The 21,054-nt window shown below is 33.1% G+C and overlaps 1 protein-coding gene across 6 annotated transcripts in view; it reads right to left on the bottom strand.

Annotated features, from left to right (window-relative positions):
* The window catches only part of LOC119633484, a 51,376-nt gene that overhangs the window by 17,029 nt on the left and 13,293 nt on the right, over window positions 1–21,054 (bottom strand). Inside the window, exon 1 of one of the 6 annotated variants that reach the window (XM_038027067.1) lies at window positions 10,929–11,059. The exons of 4 other annotated variants lie outside the window; for them this stretch is intronic. The gene's annotated coding sequence lies outside the window, so the exon portion shown is untranslated. Of the gene's footprint in view, window positions 1–4,823; window positions 4,899–10,928; window positions 11,060–21,054 lie in introns of those variants that run through there. One more of the 6 variants, XM_038027066.1, reaches the window with a different exon arrangement.

Consider the following 21,054-nt stretch of genomic DNA (forward strand, 5'->3'; position numbering starts at 1 on the left):
TTATTCTCCAGATATACGTCTCGTATATATCTACTTTGGATGCTAAATTTTTTACTTACTGGACATGGGGTGATGAGAGTTGAAAGTATATGCAATTTATTATTGACTTTATGGGCCTTAGGATTATGCGGCATAGGTCTACTTTTAATCACTTTGGATCAAGATGCGAAATTTGCTGAATTCCGAGAGTCTTTTCGATGACAGGCGAACGAGTTAACAAATCAATCGTCATCCTGAGCTAACATATTCACTTTCACCATGATCTTCGACTCGGACTTATTCATTGGAGAATACTTTTGCGTCTTTGAACATTGCATGTTGCAAATGTGACGACGAAGTGAATGTATTTATGAATGGTAAAGTGTGAAATAAAGCGACAAGTGAAACCAAGGCGTAAAGATTAAACATAGTGTAAATTTTTAATTTCAAACGTGTAAATGCCAAAGGATTAAAAAAAAGGACAAATTGTATACATACTTATATCTTAAATATTTCTTTTATTTAATTTAAAAATTTCAAATGAAAATCTTAAAATAAGTTTAAATATTGTTTTTTGCTCGTTCAAAGAGGAGAGAGAAAATACTTTTACGACACTTGCTTTAATATTTTCGCTAAGATAAATAAAGTTGTCATCGACTGACTTTAGGTGGAAAATAAAAATCTCTTCCATAATTGAATATTTTTTTTTTTTTTTTTTTTGGTCAAGAGACATTCATATGATATAGCAGATACGACCACAACTAGCCGGAAATGAAGATAAATAACAAAAGAGCAACAACAACTACCTAAGTGACTGTTGCTATTGTTTAAGCTTACAAAAGTTAAAAGATAAACCACTCAGGAGTCTTTCAAGTGACATGAAAGTTATTAGCTGAGCAAGTTCAGTAATCTAGTGAGAAAAGAAAATGTTAACAAGAAATCAACTGAATAAATATATAAATTAAAAAGACTTTGAAGTCGCAGAACGCCATAGAAATCAAAGAGCAGTCAATGCTTAAGAAACTCCCTAATGAAGTAACTCAACGACATCCTGTCTACAAAACCAGTTCCTATTGAATCTTAAGAATTTTAAACCAGTTACAATATCCGCCAATTAAAAACCACCATGATTGCGATGCATAGAAATATTATGCAAAAACAGATTTTTTTCCTTTTTGTGAGCGCAATAGCGATAACAATAATAATAATTGCACTAAAAAAATTTAATTTACAAAATTCATACGTCCATGTCTTTAATTAAAAAAAAAAAAAAAAAAATTAAATAAATAAAAAAAAAAAGAAATATACAAATTTTGGTGATTGTCAAAATAAATAATGAAAATATTGAAAGCGAAGTCACTTAGCTTGTTGCCAATGTAAAAACATTGTCTTGTTGTACGTACGCAGAAAAGCGAACGAAACGAGCAACGATATACCGATCATGTTATAGTACATGAACGAATTAGTTTCTTTTGAAAACGACCTTTATACGATACCATTACTATTATTATGGGCAAGCCGTACAGCATGACAATGGATCTTTGGTTCATTAAACACCAGTATGCGATTATGCAGATGGCCTTGCATTCACAAAGAATGTGATTAGAACTATTACTCGCCCCTTGGCAGAATCTCTAAGAATCGATATGGAGACTGAACGTAGGACGCTCCTTCTCAGTTCCAGTAGTTTATATGCTGTGACGGAAGATTTTATAAATCTATTTGCTTGCCGTTGTTTTCCGCACTGCTTCCAATGGCAATACCTTTTTTTGTGCCAATTGCGGTACCAGTCTACTAATATGGCTTTTTGATAAGCCACAGAAACATTTGGGACTTGTCATGTTTCTTCGACCCCTTCCCTGCTGGCTATACAGTCAGTCCTTTCATTGTCCTCAATATCCAAATGGTCAGGCGTCCATATTAGATGCTTGTGATGGTGCTTGCTTGGCTCAGTCAATATCTGAAGGCACTCCAACACGAGGTTAGATGTTAGCATGTATACTTTCAGGGCCACTTGCTTAACTTCTATTGCCCCCTCGCTGATACCGGTTAGCACGTGAGTTACGACGTTGACAGGAAAACTGATACTTTTGTAATGGGCTTACCCCTGATAAAATTGTGTAAAGCTTTCTCCATTGTTTCGAGAAGAAAGGAACTCAAACAAATGGGGTTTATATGATTTTGGCATTGGCTTATTTTTAACCTCTGCATAAAGAATACTTGGCATAAAGAATACTCTAGCCTTCTTCCAGTCCTAGGGTACATACTTCGTGAGAAGGTTGGCTTTGTAAACTCAAGCGAGTTGTGAGACCAAACCAAATCGTATTATGTAAAACACGAATGTGAAACGTGCTGTTGACGCTAACTCATGGTTTAAATAGGCCATCATAACAGAATGTTGTGCTTGATATAAGCTTTTTGCCAATCTTTGTCAAACACTTCGAACGCGCAGCAATATGAAACGCGAGCCTCACAACGCTTATATATTCAGCGTATATCAGCGTAAATTTGTTTGAGATATGTCTTCCCGTACACGCTGCGTCAGCCTGTTGAGACCGCTGTTATGATCTTTATATAACAAAACGAATTTAGAGCCGTCTTTAATAAAAATTAAACTTAAAGTTAAAAGTAAGTAAATCTATTTCATAACATTCTGTTATCATCTAACTGATATTTAAATTTAACTACAAGATTTCTCTCAGTTAACAACTGTTTAAGTGGCAGACCAAAAGAAAAGAATTGGTGAAAACAATCATATGATCAATAAAATGAAATAAGATAATCACTTTCAAGAGATAAAAACAACACGATAAGAAAAAATTCAACAATAATAATTTAATAAGAAATAAAATGCACACTTTTGAGAAGCAAAAAATTTAACTATTAATTAAAATTATCTAATCAAAAATCGATTAGTCAGAAAAATTTCAAATAAAATTAATTTGTCTAAAAACTTTTCTTTGATCATAATAATCACCAACTTTTTGACGACTCGTAGTTTCAAGTCGAGAGCTTTACATTGACGGTTGATGAATAATGAGTGCTATCTGAAGCGTGAACATGGCAGTCGCATTTGTAAGGGTAAGCTGGACGTGGTGGTCTGTGCTAGAATAAATTATTAAAAGCCGCTAATCAACGTAAGTCCAAAGGAAAATGGCTGCGAAAGGAACGTCCAGCGAAACGTTCACGGGACCAAACTGAAGTATACCACCCTACTTACAACATTCTTCAGATATTGCCCCTTTTAATTAAGACTGGTTTCAATTCATGACTTTTGGGCTCATACAAGCAAGTTTTCGGTTTGTGTGATGATAACGCGCTAACTGGAATCAGAAATCGCACGTTCATATTACAATTAGAACGATAGGTACATTTTTCCTTTATAACTACAAGCGGAATTGCGCCCTACTCCATTTTTGGTATAGAATAAGTTCGTGTGATTCATGATTGTAACAACCAAAAAGGACTTGATATAGAGTTGCTCTTTATTATGCCAGTCAAGTTTGGTTCTCCGTCTGATGTCCGTCCATGTAATTTTGTGCAATTTTTAAAATATTTTGATAAAGTTTGATACATTAGCGTGCTTTGGCCTAAGGACCACCGTCTTCCATAAAGGCCTTTATTTTAGAAAATCGTTTTACTAGAAGCCGTATCAAGCGAAGTTGTGTAGGGTATTTAATGGTGTATAATGTTTTTACTCATTTTTAGTTTTCACTTTTAAGATTATTTGTAAAAAAATTATATAAAAAATTTAATAATTACAAAAAATTTTGTGAAAATTCATCACATACTCACATTCGGATAATGGGATTTCTGAAAACAATTTCCTATATGCGTTTTTGACCTTTTGTTTATGCTCAACGAATTTCTCACACTCTCAATCATTTCATTGTATTTCACTTTCCTCTATTCCGACAAGAGTAACATATGTTTGCGAATTTTTGTCTTCACTTGATACTGTTTTCACATACAAATCCAAACGTATGGTCATGACGTCTATATAGTATGCTAGCCACGTCTTAATGGGAAAAAGCATTTTTTTTTTCTTTTTCAATGAGTTTAGAATTTAAAAGATTTTCATTAATAATGCAAGCAATACCATCATATTACGTGGTTTAGATGATACCTATGCGCAGGATATTCGTACAAATAAGCGAAAAGCGAAAACGAATCTTTTTACGCTAAATTTATTTTTGCTTTTTGCTATGTCATAAGAAGACATTTATATTCACTTCGGGCGAAATTATGCTACTTTTCAATACAAGCTATAGTACACAAAATATGCAAAATATTTTATCAGCGGAATTAATTTTACGCTAGTTTCCAATAAGAAATATTTTAAAGGAATATCTCTTATAAGCTTTGATTCGCATTTTTTTTTTGTGCTCAATGGGTGCGTGTGTAAGCAAGCCATGCCATGCTTAACTGCGTTTGCCGAACGTACGATCAATCTCTGCTACTTGCTCGTTATAGTTTGTTCCTTATTATGGGCGTGGTTATGTGCCTTGAAATTAATGTCTAATATGGATTCCGCTTTACAGATTCTTAGTTAGATAATTACCAACTAACCACATAGGCAGTAAGTATAATTTTTCTAGCAAAATAACAAACGGATTGACGGAGAATGTGGGCTAAATAGATGCAGAATTTTACATCGATCAAAAGCATACTGTGTTTCGACGCAAACAGATGACCAAGCCAAGCATACCTTCATGATTCGAAAGCAGATGAAAGTACAAAAAAAAATGTTCAAATAGAAAAGTGCAATCAACGTTTAACAGGAAAGCACGAATTGCTGATAATTGCGGAAAATAGAAAGAAAAAATTAAAAACAATATAATTACCAACAATCGAACGATATGGATTTATTAACTTTATCATTCCTCTCCTAGCGCAACGATGAACGCACAAACTAAAACAAAAAGATTCGATTTTTTTGGCATATTTGTCCGTGAGTGCGTTTGCCATAAAAAGTCACGGCGATGGGAACATTCCCATAGACAGCTCCAGAGACCCAAAAGTGTATCGGAAGAAGTTGTGTTTTTTTCAGGGGGACTCTTTTCCTATAGTCACATGGCACCGTCCAGCCACTATATTACTCAGCAGTAGTAACTGAAATTAGAGAATGGTATGAGCTGAACGATCTCGACATAAATTTCTTCACGGGTATTGACACTCTAAGGAGTAAAATATTGAAAGTTTATTATCGTATAATCGATAATTTTGCCTAGAGTTAACAGCTATAAATTCTTTGCGGCGACGTTGAAAACATTATCACTAGAATTTGTGGCCTCTTGCTTGTACGTATTTCTACCAAAGTGAATCAATTTAAAATGTAGTAATTACTACAATCGAAGATAAGAACACTTGCTATAGAGAGGAATAAAAGAGTGACAATTATTCTCTTCACCCAAATATCCGGTTATAAATAAAAACTGAAACAAATTCCAGCAAATTTTTTCTTACATTTTTCAATAACTTATGCTGTTGAAGTGTTTTCGATCCATATAATGATTTTTATCACTAACGCATATTTAAGGACCTTTTCAAATATGTAAAAGAAAAAAAAAATTTGTTTTACTTTGCAGCCCGGTTTTAAAACACGAAAGCTGCAATAACTCAAATTTACGTCCTCGATAATTTTAGTCACGAACGCTCGAATTGATGGAGAAGCTTGACAGGGAAATTATCTGTACTCATGGCATTTTAGAGGTGCGGAATTTTCAAAGCTCCCGTGACACCGTGGTTAACGCTACAATTTCCTTCATCTTCATACCATATATACACGTCCCCCTAGAGACTAGGGATGATTAGAATTTGCCGCGTATGCCTGTACTTAAATAAAAGACATTTAAATTACAGGGTTGTAGATGTAATATGAAACTTACAGCGTATCACGTATACTGCCAAAACTTTACTACAATATAATCGTAATTAAGCCCTCATTACGTCGACAATTAAATTTTTCGTATAGTTGTAAGTAATAGATATCCAAGATTGTGCCGACTTTCAACTTTTAATTTGAGTTGATATGCAAAGTAATGAGAAGAACACGTAAAATTATTTGATAAATTTTTCCTTAACGGGAGACCGTATACAGTAGTGGTAGTGCATTCCTTTGTTTCCCATGTTTACATATAAAAATTTTCTTTACAACGGAAGTTTACGGAAGTTTATTATATTTGCAAAGAATAAACAGCTGTAGTAGTAGTAAACAAATAATTACAATATATAATGTAATTTTATACTGTATACTGTATACATACAATTATTGCTATTATTAAACATAATAAATGTAAAAATTGTAAGTGTACATGGGCACCCCTTCGTCTAATCATAAATTTATCATTTATGCCAAAAAACAAAACAAAAGAGAAGGGTGTGTGTTTGTGTGTGACTGCAAGTGTGTGTAATGCTAATGAAAAGTTCTTCTTTTTCTTTTCAGTTTACTCTTCTATTATAAATGAGGCGTGACGTTTGTTTGCAGCAGTATTTCCTGAATTGTGTTCTGATAAGCACTTCAGACATTTTTACCCGAAAAAAAAGAACTAAGGAAAGAAAATAAAGAAATTATATTCGACTTAGAACGAACACTTACTTACATACTCATTTTAATACTTGGTTGCTTTTTCGTTTCTTATAAGAAAACATTTCGAATACATGACAGCATATGAAGGCTTATCATGTTGCCATATATAAGCTAGGGCTATGATATGATATGAAAGACTCCAAGCCCAATTTTTTAACATGAAATATATCCATAAGTATAGCATTAAGGGGAAAGTTTATAATTCTCTGCTTGTTTGCGAAAATAAAAGGAAAAAATTTAAAACCACATTTGATGTTTTGTACAAAATTTTAGAATCTGATGAATAAGTTAACGAATCGTTACTAAATCGTTATATAAAGATATACACTTTATTTACACAATTTATTGCAAAGAGTAAATAAAAACCAAATTTAATGTTTTCGACAATTTTTTTTTCGTTGGATTTAAAAAATTGCGCCCGCTTAAAAGAATCAAGAGATTTTCTTCACTTTTTAACTAAGCCTGAGAAAATTGAATAAAGTGACGAAAAGACTTTGAACACACATGTTAACAATCAGCTATTTGGATTGATCTAGAGCGTATACATTAAAAGCTCTTCGATCAGGTTATTGGTATTAAAAAATGAATATCTTAACCTTTTATTCTTAATTAGATTGGTTGCAAAGTCAGTACAATTTTAAGCTCTCTCAAGATATACAATTTTCGCATTCAATAAGTCCCCGGTCTAATCTGCAGTTTTTCGGCACATTTATTACACTTCGTCTCTGGTCCCTTTTCAGAGTAGTCGTTGAATACAATGTCAGAGGCATCCCAAAGGACAGAAACCCTAAACTTCCCATGCGACTTTTGTTCGCTTTAGATGATTTTCATCAGTTGCCGTTCACGCGGTTAATTGCCTATTTCACAATGTCTCATTACGCCTAAACGGCTCCAACAAGTTCTCGGTTTTAGGCAAAAGCAAGCAAACTCGGCACTCAGTTTGAATAGAACTGTCCCAAGCAAAACAGCAAATGCGCTAAGGCGTCAGCTGTTTCAAGCAACTTTGCTTTCCTATTGTGTGCACCTTGTTTATGTTTTCTGGACACAGATTTTTTTTTTGGATTGTTAAGAATCGCCTTACTATCTTCCAAGCCATTGATAATTGGGAACGGTTCTCGTTATCGCCAAGAAGCGTTCACGTTCACTCAACAAATGAAATTCAGCTTTTTGCATCGTTTCGAATATTTGATAAGTGGATAAACATAAACGACTGTAACTTGCAATGTCATAAAATTTTCGTTTGAAGGATACTACTATCTAGAAATCGTACGAGTCTATCAATAATGCTGCCATATTTGTATCAGATCAGCAACTTGTTTAGTGTGCTATAGTTGCCGTTTTCCGCGCAAAGCGGATTACTTGCAAATATATCATGTAAGTTTCTTAACACAATTTCCATTTTGAGAAACGTTGAAGCAACACCTCTTTGAATGTCTGTCGCAGTTCTGTTTTGGATTTCATGGTAATGAAAAATGTTGCTTTCTAAGAATGTTGGATTGGTAGTTTGCTCCCATTTATTTCATGTCCAAAGTAATGTTAAAAAGCCTTTCACCTTATTCGCCTTAGCTCTTTACTCATCAATCACATATTTCATTTTGTTAATTTTTCTCAAATCTCAGAAGCAACAACGATAGCTCGTGGCTTGCTTGAAAGCGTTTGGGTCTCATAAAAGCCGCTTTTTAATATTAGCAAAGCTTCGCTGCACTTAGTGTTCGTTTTAAGACAAAATTTTTAAAACTGTTCTAAGAAGTTTTAAAGAAAATCTTCCAAAAATACAAAAGAAGACCTTGTTTATTCGCTTACCAAACTCAAATTGCATATAGATTGTTACATATATTACTGACAGTCATACCGCACTAGACTATAAAGAAACAGCTCAGTTTTTAAATTGAGCAAGTAATTTAGAAATTCTTGCTCAATGTACGATAGAATTGCAGAAATAAATTAAGACGTCATTGTATATACTAGGTCTACCTAGAAGTTCTGTCCGTTTCTAGAATCTTAGTTTTCGAATATGAACCAAAATGATTTATTGAACTGCATCAAGTATTGCCGCAGTGACCGACCTTGTCCAAAAAGAAATTCGCTCTCACGTGATCTCGACAACATCGTCGTCAATCAAAGATGGTCGCCCAAAGCATGGCTTATAAGGCTTACATCACATATTTAAAATGTCCTTCTGCATCTTCCGCATATCCTATCAGAAATTGTACTCTCCTCAAGCACTTTCAATGAATCTGTACACTTTTCTGTAGCATTTCTTCCTTGTTAAAATTCGTATAAAATATAGTAATGCAAACGAACTTCATCAGCACCCGTGCCTGGGTGGTAGTATTTCACTTAATTCTAACATGAATCATTTTCGTTTTAGTTCACTTGCTAAGTTAGTATGTACACATCCGGTGGTAAAAAGAGAGTGCCAAATAAGCGTATACTTCTTGCAATTGAAACGAACAGAATTTCGCGGTAAATCTATTCCATATATATGTAAGTTATATAAAAATATATATGATGTGGATAATCATATAACGCGCGCTTATTATAACAGAGAGATAAATTTACAACAAAAAGAAAAACGGTAGAACACGTTAGAATGATTTTTTCATTTTGCATATTTTTATGGCTTACGGCATTTATAGTTAAAAATGATTTCATGTAAATGAACGCTTTTGAATGTCTGCAAAAATTGAACTATGGAACACCAATTTTAAAGCATTTTTCTTATGCCAACAGTAACACAAATAAAGCCATTGAGAGATTGCGTGTTGCTGGAGTAAAACTCATCTCTCTCTATTGCGGACGAGCAGGTGGATAAATCACAGCCAGTTTTTAACCACGAATTTCAAATTCATTAAGAAACGTATTTGCCAAATTTCCATTTGCTGCCCTCGTTCTTGTGACTGCGGTAATCCCATAAAAAGAACGAATCAAAATTTCCTTTTGCGGTAGAAAGAAACATCTCGAAAACGGGAGCAAGTAAAAAGCATTTGCTTAGATATATATTTACAAGTCGTTTCATATAAATAGATATATCCCAACAACGCCGAAACATTACATGTCTTACCAAACTTTCCTTTAAAGATCAAAACACAAAAACAATGAAAATGACGTAAACGGTAGTTCTAGTGTTAAGCGTTTCAAACTAATTACTGTTTTCCGTGCCATCGCAGACTATCAAAGCGAAAAAAAAAATGTATCAAATCATTTTGGAACACCAGCTTGCCGTGATAAGTGTTGCTTTTCATTTCAAGACAAAACTTTAGCGCAAATGTTTTCGCTCAAAATAAGTTGAGGATAAAATTGAAACCAATTAATCATCGATTTAAAAAAAGAATAAATAAATAAACTAAAACAGTGGTTTTATCTTCATCTATGACTAATAGAGCACGTATTTGCTTTATTTATATTATATAAAACTAATCCATATGTAATTATGCAGCCAATCAAAAAACAGAAGAGATTCGTGTTAAATTTTTTAATTTTTTCCACTGAAAAATGTTAGAGCATCGTCTTCCGAATTTTGAATGACGCTTTTCATAACAATGTACTAAGGAGTGCTTTTAACCGATTTAAGTTATGTAAAGACAGCGGAGAAAGGTTTTAAAAACGAAGTAGGTATGAAAAATCATTTGGATCTCCTTGATCTCTCATAGTAATCCATTTTTTCACTATGCACAAGGTTTTCAACACTTCTTTATGGCAAACTCAACCAATATCTTTCCCCAAGTACCCTATTTGCCTGCTGTAATGCCCGCTGGCTGGCTGACTGGCTGACTGGCTATTTTCGAAGTTCGAAAAACTGCTCCGATAACATTATTTTGATTTGATTGAACCAGCGCACGCCTATTCAAAGAAGGTTTAGAAAGCCTGATTTGTTTTCGATTCGAGGAGAATTCCTTTGAACGGACCGAAATAGATATGAAAAATTAATTATCTATTTGTGTTCCTGCACACAAAAGCATTTGTGCTGTCCTGCCCGTCTTTCCTTCGTCCTATTACTAAGGCAATAACAGAACAATTCGATAATGCAACAAAAAAACTTTGCGATTATTTGAGTGGTGAGTATCCAAGTTAATCCCCAAGGCTAATATAATTATCTTACACGATTTTAGTCATATTTATCCGAAATTTTTAAAGTTATGTTTAGCGTTTGCCCCGTTTTTATTTGGATTTATCGTAAAGCATTAAATTATAATCACAGGTTGAAAAGTAAATCAAGACACAAAATTTTCCTACCCGTTAACAAATCCTTTTACATATGACTTACTAGGAACTAGGAATCATGCCTATGCCGTAGGCGTGCAAACACGATAAAATTATCCCTATTTTTATAAGCAAATTCATAATAAGTTCTCCTTACATTTTTGCCATGCGTTGCTTTTAATCTATCCGGATTTTTTGCAATATATGGTCAAAGTAATTTCAAAACCGTGGGCGATTAAAAACATATTATCATACACTTTGCTGACTATGGCAAAATCATACGCCGCTTTACATAATGTCCATAAGTTTCCAAGAATAACATCAAATTACCTGAAAAAGAAAAATTAAATATATATAAAAATTGTTCTTCAAGTTGAGAAAATAAAACTTAAAATGAAAAAAATTAACAAAGATATTTGAACATTTTTGTATAGCTTATGAACTTTCTGTACCATATATTATAACCAATGTGATGGAGAAATCATGGATAGTCTACTTCTTCCTTTAGAGAAAATTAATTAAAGAAATTATTTCGTTTCGTTTTAAATGTTTATTCTTTGAAACAAAGTAAATCCTCGACAGAGTAAGAGTGCGAATATTTTATGCACACAAAATGATATTGAAGAGAAAGCATTTCATACATTAATATGTAAGAAATATGCTGATCATTTAAAAGTGAAAGATTTAAATTTATGAAGCAAGCCATTATCACTCTCTTAATAAATGTGAAAGTGTTTTAAGTGGAATCAACTTCAGCTTGACTATCCGCTTGGACACCGCTTGGTAGACACCGCTATGAAAGATAAAATTGATACTATTCTGCTACTCTGACGTAAGCAATCTATGCAAAATTGAACATTGTCTCCGTGAAAACTCTAGCGATCTTTGCATGTATTATTAGGAAAACGGAATGATTTATTGATTTTTTGACTTCACGTATCAGCGTAGACGAGTCTCATGGTAAACACATGAATTTTTTTCACAATTTGAATAATAGAATGGAAAGCTAGCATTTTCTGAGAAACAGGGTCTACTTCTTTTTTTTTTCATCTCCCTTGTCGTGCCGTTCAAACATGAGACCGACAAGGCTTCCAAAAGTCTTGTCCTAAAGCTAGTGACCATCGTGGAAATTGATTTCCAAAGAATAAAATATATATTGATGGGCCACGACCCCACCCTCCCAATATTAGAGTCTGACAAAACCGAATTTGATTTTTTCAATGTCTTTGTACTGCGCAGAAGTAAGCTTCAAAAACCCCATAAAGTGTATAAATTCTTGACCCAGCTTTAAATTCGGAATATATCTAAGCATGTCTGCCCAATCGTGTAGTACTTATGACCAACATTCTCCCATTCGCAAGAATGAGAATATCGCGTTTTTTCTGAAAATAGAAAAAATCTGCTGCGCCCAACCACAATATTACAGAGAATGAAAATGTAGTTATTTTCCTTTTTTTCGATCTTTCTCAAAGTAACGGTGATGAATATAAAAAATTCGGTCCCGACTGAATATAAATTTCGTATTTGTTTCTTTTCAAAAAAAAATTACCCGAAAACTGGTCGTACGATTGAAAATTCCATGGTAATGGTGTGAAAATCGAAGGAGTCAGCAATATGTTCAGCAAGGTAAACAAATAGCTTTTCGAAAAAATGTGTTAAAAATTCCAAATTTCAATTTTGAGAACATAATTATTTTATCTTTAATCTGCCATCCTGCTTTTTGGAATTTGTTTGCTAACTTTGAACATTTCTATGGATGTTGCAGAACTGTGTACAGAAATATTTGTCATCTCCAAGTGAGGCTTTTATATATGGCTCCACGTTTATATTCGGAAAGTCGGTTTTTTCGACTAATTCTAATTTGTTCTCTTTCATTGGCTGGCTTAGGTCGTATTGGAGCAAACGAAAAAAAAACGTCACAAAATAAAGTGGAGATTAGTCCTTAACAAAAGGGGAGATTAAAGGGTCTTCTAAAAACGTAAAGACTTTCAGATAACTCAATAAATGGAAAACCGTCAAAGTTGTAATATATAAAGCATTGATGCTATGGGACAATTGATCTGTAAGATATAGTTACATATTTCATAAATGGCATATCTCTAAAAGACTTCTCTTGAAATATTTAAGAAAAAGAAATAAGAAAAATACATCTACCATAGGGAAGATTCACGTGAAAACATTAAAATCGCACAGCATCTTATCGTTAGTTAGCATATCAAGGGTTTCATCGGTTCTATATGTTCGCTAACGTTTTCGTCATCAATCTTCTTTCAAACGCCCACTGATCATATATTTTCAGTTTCTCGCTTTTGTTAAGTTGTTATAGGTGTTTGGTCTCTCACAACTCAAAGTTTAAGCGTGAAGTGTAGTAAAGTGCGTTTGAGAATATCAACCAAAAACGATACATAGACAAACAATTAGACTTGATCAAAACTTGATCATGCTTTTTAGAAATTCCAGTGAATATATTTTTGATGTTACAAACGCCAGAGAATATTTAATACAACTCGATCCTTGAGTGATGGACTTAAGAGAAAAAGAACAAAACCCAAGAAATTCTTTTCACCTTGCTTAGCCATATCACGACATGTGCATTCCATATTATAATAAAAGTAGACAAGCAGCTGACTGACTTGACTGGCTATGCTGAACGCAGAAAGTCATTTCGAAGCGAATTGAGATAACAAATGTTCGATTTATAAGCAAAACAAGTCCTTCTTCAAAAGCAACAAATATTTGTATATTTTATAAGAGATGCGTTTGTGCAGCCGACAGCATTAGTGAGTGATTTGCTTTTACCACATGTGTGCGCACACACACACACACACACAAACACACACACACATACAGCAGAAGCGATTACATGTATATATACATATAGCGGTAATCGTACAAGTGTGGGAATTCTTTTTCTTCACATAAAAGAAAATAAAACTAAATACACTTCGAAGCGTACGTAAACGTAATAAGGAAAAAAGAAAAGTAATATGAAAGATTTTTTCCTGCTCTCAATGTCTACAGTGGAAATGCATGCGTCTTATAGAAAAATATGCTGTTTGGCAGGTAGTTTGCACAAATTGTAAATCTTTCCGAGCATATGGTAATTTTTTGTTTTTGTTTTTATTTCATGAAATCTATTAAAAAAAAATCTATTTCTACTATCAGTATTATATATAAATATTAATATCAAAATCAATACATTGTGTGTATTTTGTGTGAATAGAACTATATTTCCGGTTTCAAATTTGCTTAGGGGAAGACGCGATTCAGCTTCAAATTCACACAAATCAAAAATATGCTCAGCTTATGTTATATTAAAATAGGTTCAGCACATTTGAAAAAAAAATTTTTTAATTAATTTACCGTGATTTCCGTTTGTTATAAAATTCCACCAACCAAATTTATTCAGTTTAGAGGTAAAACATAAAAAATTTAAGCTTCAAAAGTTTATTTATAGCTTCAATTTAATAATTTTCTCTTTTCAAATTCACATATTATCACTTATGTAACTTTGTTTGGTTTTAGCGAAATGGTGAATAAAAGTGATTCCACTATTGTAGTCTGAACTGATACCAGTTTGTAATTCCCGTAAATTTAACTAATTTTCTTTTGAAGTAAATTATAATTACGTCATCTACTTGTTGCCGTTCATTGGCCTTTGGATATTGCCAAGATGATGGAGAATGCGCGGTTCTCTGTTCAAAAGAATAGTTAAACGTTTCATTTTATCGAGAAACTTTGACTGATATAAATGAGTATATCCCGTATATATATGTACGTAGGAGAATATATTTGGCTTACAATGATTTTGCTTTTTAGGAGTATCGTGATCGAAGGTATTTTGTACTTGGAATGCATATCAGGAAAACATTCATGATCTAATGTACATAGCAATTAACAGTATATCCGCTTTCTTATCCCACATAGAAGGGACAATATTTGAAGATTTCTGCATTCAATCGCTGGCAGTGGGCAAATAGCTAAGAACTGTAGTGTAATCGTAAAGGTTATAAGTCATAAATCCCCTAACGCTATGAATGCCTTATAAAAAATGTTCTTTAATATAGGATCTGCTAACTTTACAGCTATTTGCCTCCTTTCCGGAATATTTATGATTTATTTCAATCGGTGACTCAGGATCTGCATGAACATCAATTCTCAGGTCTAAGGATTTCGAATAAGTCTCGACTAATGCCGCCTGCCATTCGACGCATTCGCAATTCACATAGTAGAAAGAGAAAAGCACTGATGGATAATATTAGATGGATAATATTTTTAAAAAAATATTTTATATATGTTTTTATACCCTACACTAGTTGTAGTGTAAAGGATTATTAAGCTTGTGCGGATGCATATAAAGAAAGAATATGACACAGACCAAGTTTTATTCTAACGATCGATTCGGAATAAGTTTCTGAATCGGTCCAAGTTTGTCTCTCCGTCCGTACGTCTTGTATTCTTATCCTCAACCCACGCGTCACATTTGCTATTTTTTGAGCTATGTTAATGACATTTGACTTGCTGCGGCTCAAGGACGGGCGTTATCGAAAATGATTAGGAACGGACCAATCCTTCGACCACTTTCCATGTCAAATAATGGTTTGCATTATTTTCATCTTCGTTTCTCATAGGTTTCTGACTTATTTTTCGTATCTCTATATGATTGACATTTTAATTTCCATACCAGCTAGTCGGTGACTCAAATTAACGTTGATTGTAGAAAGAGTCAGTGAGGGAAGCGGTCGACCAAGGCAAGCCATTCAAGAAATTGGTTTGAAATATAAAATCGGGCGCAGTTGGTGAGAGAATTACTCCTTATGCATAAAGGTGCTTCAGTTACCCATGGTCACTCTTACTTATGAGATAATGAAATTCTTTCAACCGTAATAGGAAAAAAGAAGGTATGTTTTTTATCTCATGCTGGTCTTTTCAGTTCGATGACAGCACCGAATATTGTTAGCAACGCAATGGGGTGTTGGTTCCATGGATATTCTACTGATATGCGTTTTACTTGAGACCATAGTTTCGTAGTTTCTCGAAACTGTAACAAGTGATGAAAAAGCGAATGCGAAAAAGAGAAAAACAAAATAAGAAAATTCCAATCAGTTTTCAGCATTTTCGCATAAGCTTCTTTAAACGTTAGGAAACAGTTAGTTATTTCGCTTTCCTTGATAAGAACTTATTTTATAAATAGATACAAAAGGAAAATAAAATCGATATCATATTTAAGAGTGTCAAGGTAACAAAAATAAACGCAATTAATATTAATATTAAGCAAATAAGAAAATTATATTTGCTTATGAGCGAACCTTTTCATGCCCACCTCCTTTATCTTAAGAAAATACACCGAAAAAAAAAAAAAAAATTAAATTACGATACTGTACAATATTGAATGTATGTGGCGGTTGTCTTCCATTCATATGCAGATATAGTAAAGTAACCCATAGATATTTTTATCATTGAATCTGTGGTAGTTTTTGGGATACGAATCAATGTTGTTTAGCTTATGAAAACATATGTTCGTTTAGTTTATGTTCTACTAATGTGTAATCGTCTATTTGGACAGATTTGAACCATTTTCAATAACATCCTGCAAGTATTTCCAATGAACAGACGACCAAAGGTCAGGTGGAGAAACAAATGAACGGACATACGGATAGACAGGTTTAGTCAAAATTGAATACCATAGTTTCATTTTTGAAGCCATAAAAATATATAACACCGATGGGCAGACGGATAGAAGAACCAACGGACAGATGGACAAGAGAAGAGACGGGCAAAAGAAAAGTGGACAAGGGGACGAACCGACAGAGAGATGAACTGACAGACGGGCAGACGGTCATGCATGAATCGATTTAGAATAGTCTCTAAAGTTTCCTTCCGAGCCTTGCAAACGTTTTAATAAAATGAATATAACACCAAACGTTGTTGATAGAAAATATGAATGAAATTTTAGAAGAAAAATATATTATAATATTATTGGTGATGTTATAACGAGTGACGTTTTCCGGTCGAATTGCTTAAATATGAAAAAATAAAAAAACATCAAGAAAATTTTCGATTTATGAAATGACAAAAAACAAATCTGTCAAAAAAAGAAAAAATGTATAAAAAATAAATAAGAAGCTTCGACATTAAGCAAACACCTTTTGCTCTTGTTGTTGCTTGTATACTGCTACAGACACATTGATAGAACTTTCCTAGTGTATTCTACGAATGATTCTCCAGAATATTTTTTTCCAAATTTTTTCAAGATCACGAATATAAAAGATTGAGTCAAATACAAGTTTATTGCAGAATAAAGTTGGGTTACCCTTCCAGCGCACTGCTGAGTTCTTGTCCAAATAAAACATGTTACATCCTATTTGAAAATATATTCTTCTTCTTCTTCTTCTTCTGTTGTTCAGCAAATTAATAATCGAAAATTCGCTAAGATGCGTAAAAAACGAAAACTTATTTTTTTTTTTAATTTTCTATAATTTCCTAAGTTTACTTTGATTTCAAACGATATAAAAAGTTGAGAAATCTTAAAGTTGTTTTGATTTTTGAGAAGGTTAGTATTTAAAGTTAACTTGCAAGTTTGTTCTTTAAATGAAATTTTCTACAAAAATTAAATGTTATTTACACTGAAATAATTGTTGTAAGAAAAAACACCAGCACATATACTTGGTAAGTCTCAGTCTTTGAGGTATTGTGTTAAGTTGGTCTTTAGCTGACTATTGAGTGCAGTTTTTTCTTAACAAAATCTTAATTTTTTTTTAAATGACTTTTTTTCGATTTGTCGGTTGTTTTTTAATGTTTTGTAATTACTTAACAGAAGCCAAAAGAAAATTACTTAGAAACCTAGAAATCTTGCAAAAACTTATACTCATCGTATTTACAGCTCGATGATGGTCATTGACATCATCAACAACTTGCTGGAAAAAGTGTTTATGTACAGAAAAACAAAAAAAAATTTTTTTTTTTTTTTTTTATTTTCTTTCTTAAATTCACTCTCTTGTTGATGATGGTATCAGTCATACACTTGTGTACAAGTGCCTCTAAATATGAGAGACAAATGCCACAAATTAAAGTCACCGTTGGTTCGTGTGTCGTAAATATTAAAAAACTATTGCGCGTTGAGACTGCAAATCCAGATAAATAACATCATGTTCATAATGACGACGTTGATGACTTTGAAATTTTTTTTTTTTGAAGAATAAAAAAGAAAACCAAAGAAGCAATTTGTCTTGCTAACATTATACAAACAACAACAGCTATTGCGTAGAATTTACAAAGTAAACAACGTATTTTATCTGTTTTCTTGCCGTGCATGGCATATCTCTCTCGCTATCTACTTGTAAGCGCGATGTTGCTGTTTATAGCCTTTTTTGTGCATGTTTTATTAACGCAAGATACGCGAGAAGGTGAGTTAAAGTATTAACGCATCTTACTTCTTTTTTTATTTATATATATATCACTTTTCAAATATTATATATCAGTAAATATTATATATCTACTTGAGAAAGAAATTTTCAAACAATATCTTATATGAAAAAAATATATTGAGCAGGAGGGAGGGTCAGTTATATATGACTAAAGTTGAAGAGCGGCGAACAACTTTCTTTAACTTCGAATGTACTAATGTGTGTGTGCTGAAGCTATTTTGAACTTACACGTCACTTCGCGGTAAAATCTTAAATATGCTGGAGAGAAAAACTTATAGCGACTTTCAAGTTTTTTTCGAAGTATTTACTTGTCGTCCGCATGTCTGCGAGCTGTAATTACGGGTAAACCTTAGTGTTTCTGCGGTACGCATGAATGTGCACTACGACTATCAAATAATGCAAAGAGGAAAGAAAGCATAAGAGCCTAAAAAGCTGAAGCCACTGCAAATATTACAGCAAAGAAGGAAATTCTCTCAACGATGGTTTGCCCGGAATTTTTTCTTTCCCTGAAGAGTAATGCAATACGGTAGAGAAGACAAAAAGCAGTAAAGCCAAGTTTTGTTTTACTATCTCAGTGTAACATATTTGTTTCAGTAAAATGTTAAGGAATATTATTTGAGTGTCATGCTTCATTTGGCTGAAGATGTTCGTCAGATATGTCAGATACAAGGCATTTTATGCTTCATTGGTCCTTCGAGAGTTATATCATCTGATCTAGTTCTGCCTATATACATATGTATATATATATATATACTTTCATTTAGACCACGCGAACTAATCTCAATGGGTCTTCCTTTGCTTAAGTTCAGGGCGAGATTTATGCAAAATTTTCTGCCAATACCTTCAACTGTTGAGGAGTAGTGCTTGTCTACTTTCATTTAAAAAAAAAGTACTTCTCTGGATTCTTTGTTTTCTTCTTAAATCTCGTCAAAATCATACACATGAATCCCGTCCCATAATGCCGTCTTTTATGTACCTCACAAAATTCACACCAATATAAGCGTTTAGCGATCCCTATCTCTATTCCATTCCACCTTGCAATTAACCGTCGTATCTTATGTGCACAATATATGTAACAATATTTTAGCCATAATGTATTGAAACATGTTTTACTCCCTAGAGCAATTAATGGTAGCTAGCATAAATACTTTCTGTCCTCTGTTGATTGTGTTGCCCAAATTTGAATCAAATCAAAAGTTCATAAAACATTAATCGCTGTAAAAATTCTAGGCCTTCAATTCCAATAAAAATTGGACACTGAAATGTGTCGATCTTTCACAAACTTTCCCGATCTATCACAAACTTATCTGTCAATGAAGACTTGGTGTAAAGAAGAATCTAGTTTTATCTTCATATCTAACCCAGGAGTTTAGGTTGCTCTTCTCAAATGCTCATGTAACGGAGACCGTGAAAGCAGGATCGATCAATATCGGTCCATATGATTATGACTTCAAATCGTATTCTAGAAGAAGAAGTTTAGTGTCTTCGTTTCGTTAAGTACCAAGTTCATCAATGTTATGATGGGGTCTTTTTAATAATCTACCGGATGAACACAGTGCAGATTTTAGTTTAGAGCTTAAAGATGATCAAAGACTCGCTCAGATTAATTTTAAAAGCACCATAGCACATAAAGGGGAGAGGTATGCGAGCATGATCTCTACTTTGTATAGTCGAATGCAAGGTAAGCGCTTAAAAACATTATTTTATTTGTATACGATATGTGATGAGATACCTCAGCAACTGCATTTCCGATCTATCCTATAGTAAAATATGCCATTCGACTTAGCAAAGGGTACAAGCAGTTTCAAGCAAATCCAGATACAATATCTTTCTCGCTTATGCTTTTTGATTTTTTTTACTCCCAATACGCTCTTCTTGCATTCTTATGAACGAATGTGAATATCTGATTAACACATCTGAGAATTTTGTAATTGAAACTTTCCCTTCATGATAAGCAACTGCATGTAATTGATACAGCATTTTTTTTTTCTCTGTCCCTTTGTCATGTTTCATGTTTTTGAAAACGGAAGTTTTCACTTTTTCAAAAAAAAAAATGAATTCTTAAATATTTTCCTGTATTTCTTTTTTTTTTGTTTTTTTTTTTTGCCTTGATTTACTTGTTATTCGCTTCTTCATTTTTTCCGAAATATGTTAATATACACAATTATCAAGCAAATGCGATTAATTGCAGTTAAATGCTTGCTTATACATACAAGGCTATAAAAAAAAAATAAAAAAAAAAAATACATACATATTATATATATCACACCTAAATATCCTGATTTAACTTTTCTCTTGTTTTCATTGTCGGCCTGTACTGTCAATGTACTTGAACCAGCTACAACGATTCGCATTTTTCTGTCTCTGCTTCTATTTCTCTTCTTTTTGCTTTTTTAATTTATATACAACGTTCCAAAAAGAGATGAAAAAAAAAGAAGGAAACTGAAAGGCGAGAAAAAAAAAAAACAAGTTGTTGAACGCATGCAATTCGTCTGATGTCGTAACCAACCAGTGTATAAATTTCAAGAGGGCAATAACGGTGATTGTGTGTGCGGTAACGTTCAATGCCATTGCTGCATTATCCAATGGATATGTGGGAATTTCTGTCGAACTGTCCATAAAACGTGCTAACGTAAAAAAAAAAAAAAAAAAAAAAAAACGCACGACATGAATGGTTTTAACGAATTGCTTTGTTTTCGCATTTGTTCTGACAAATTCGCATTTAATTAAACTGTTTTTAAATATTTAATATTTAAATAAATTGTAATTAATTGTTATATTATAAAAAAGCCTTTTTATAGCCATCACCGATGGATCAGGACCCTATTAATTTGGTTAAAACGTTACAAACAGTAT

Source organism: Glossina fuscipes, unplaced genomic scaffold, assembly GCF_014805625.2.
Source record: "Glossina fuscipes isolate IAEA_lab_2018 unplaced genomic scaffold, Yale_Gfus_2 2, whole genome shotgun sequence".
NCBI classification, from domain to species: domain Eukaryota; kingdom Metazoa; phylum Arthropoda; class Insecta; order Diptera; family Glossinidae; genus Glossina; species Glossina fuscipes.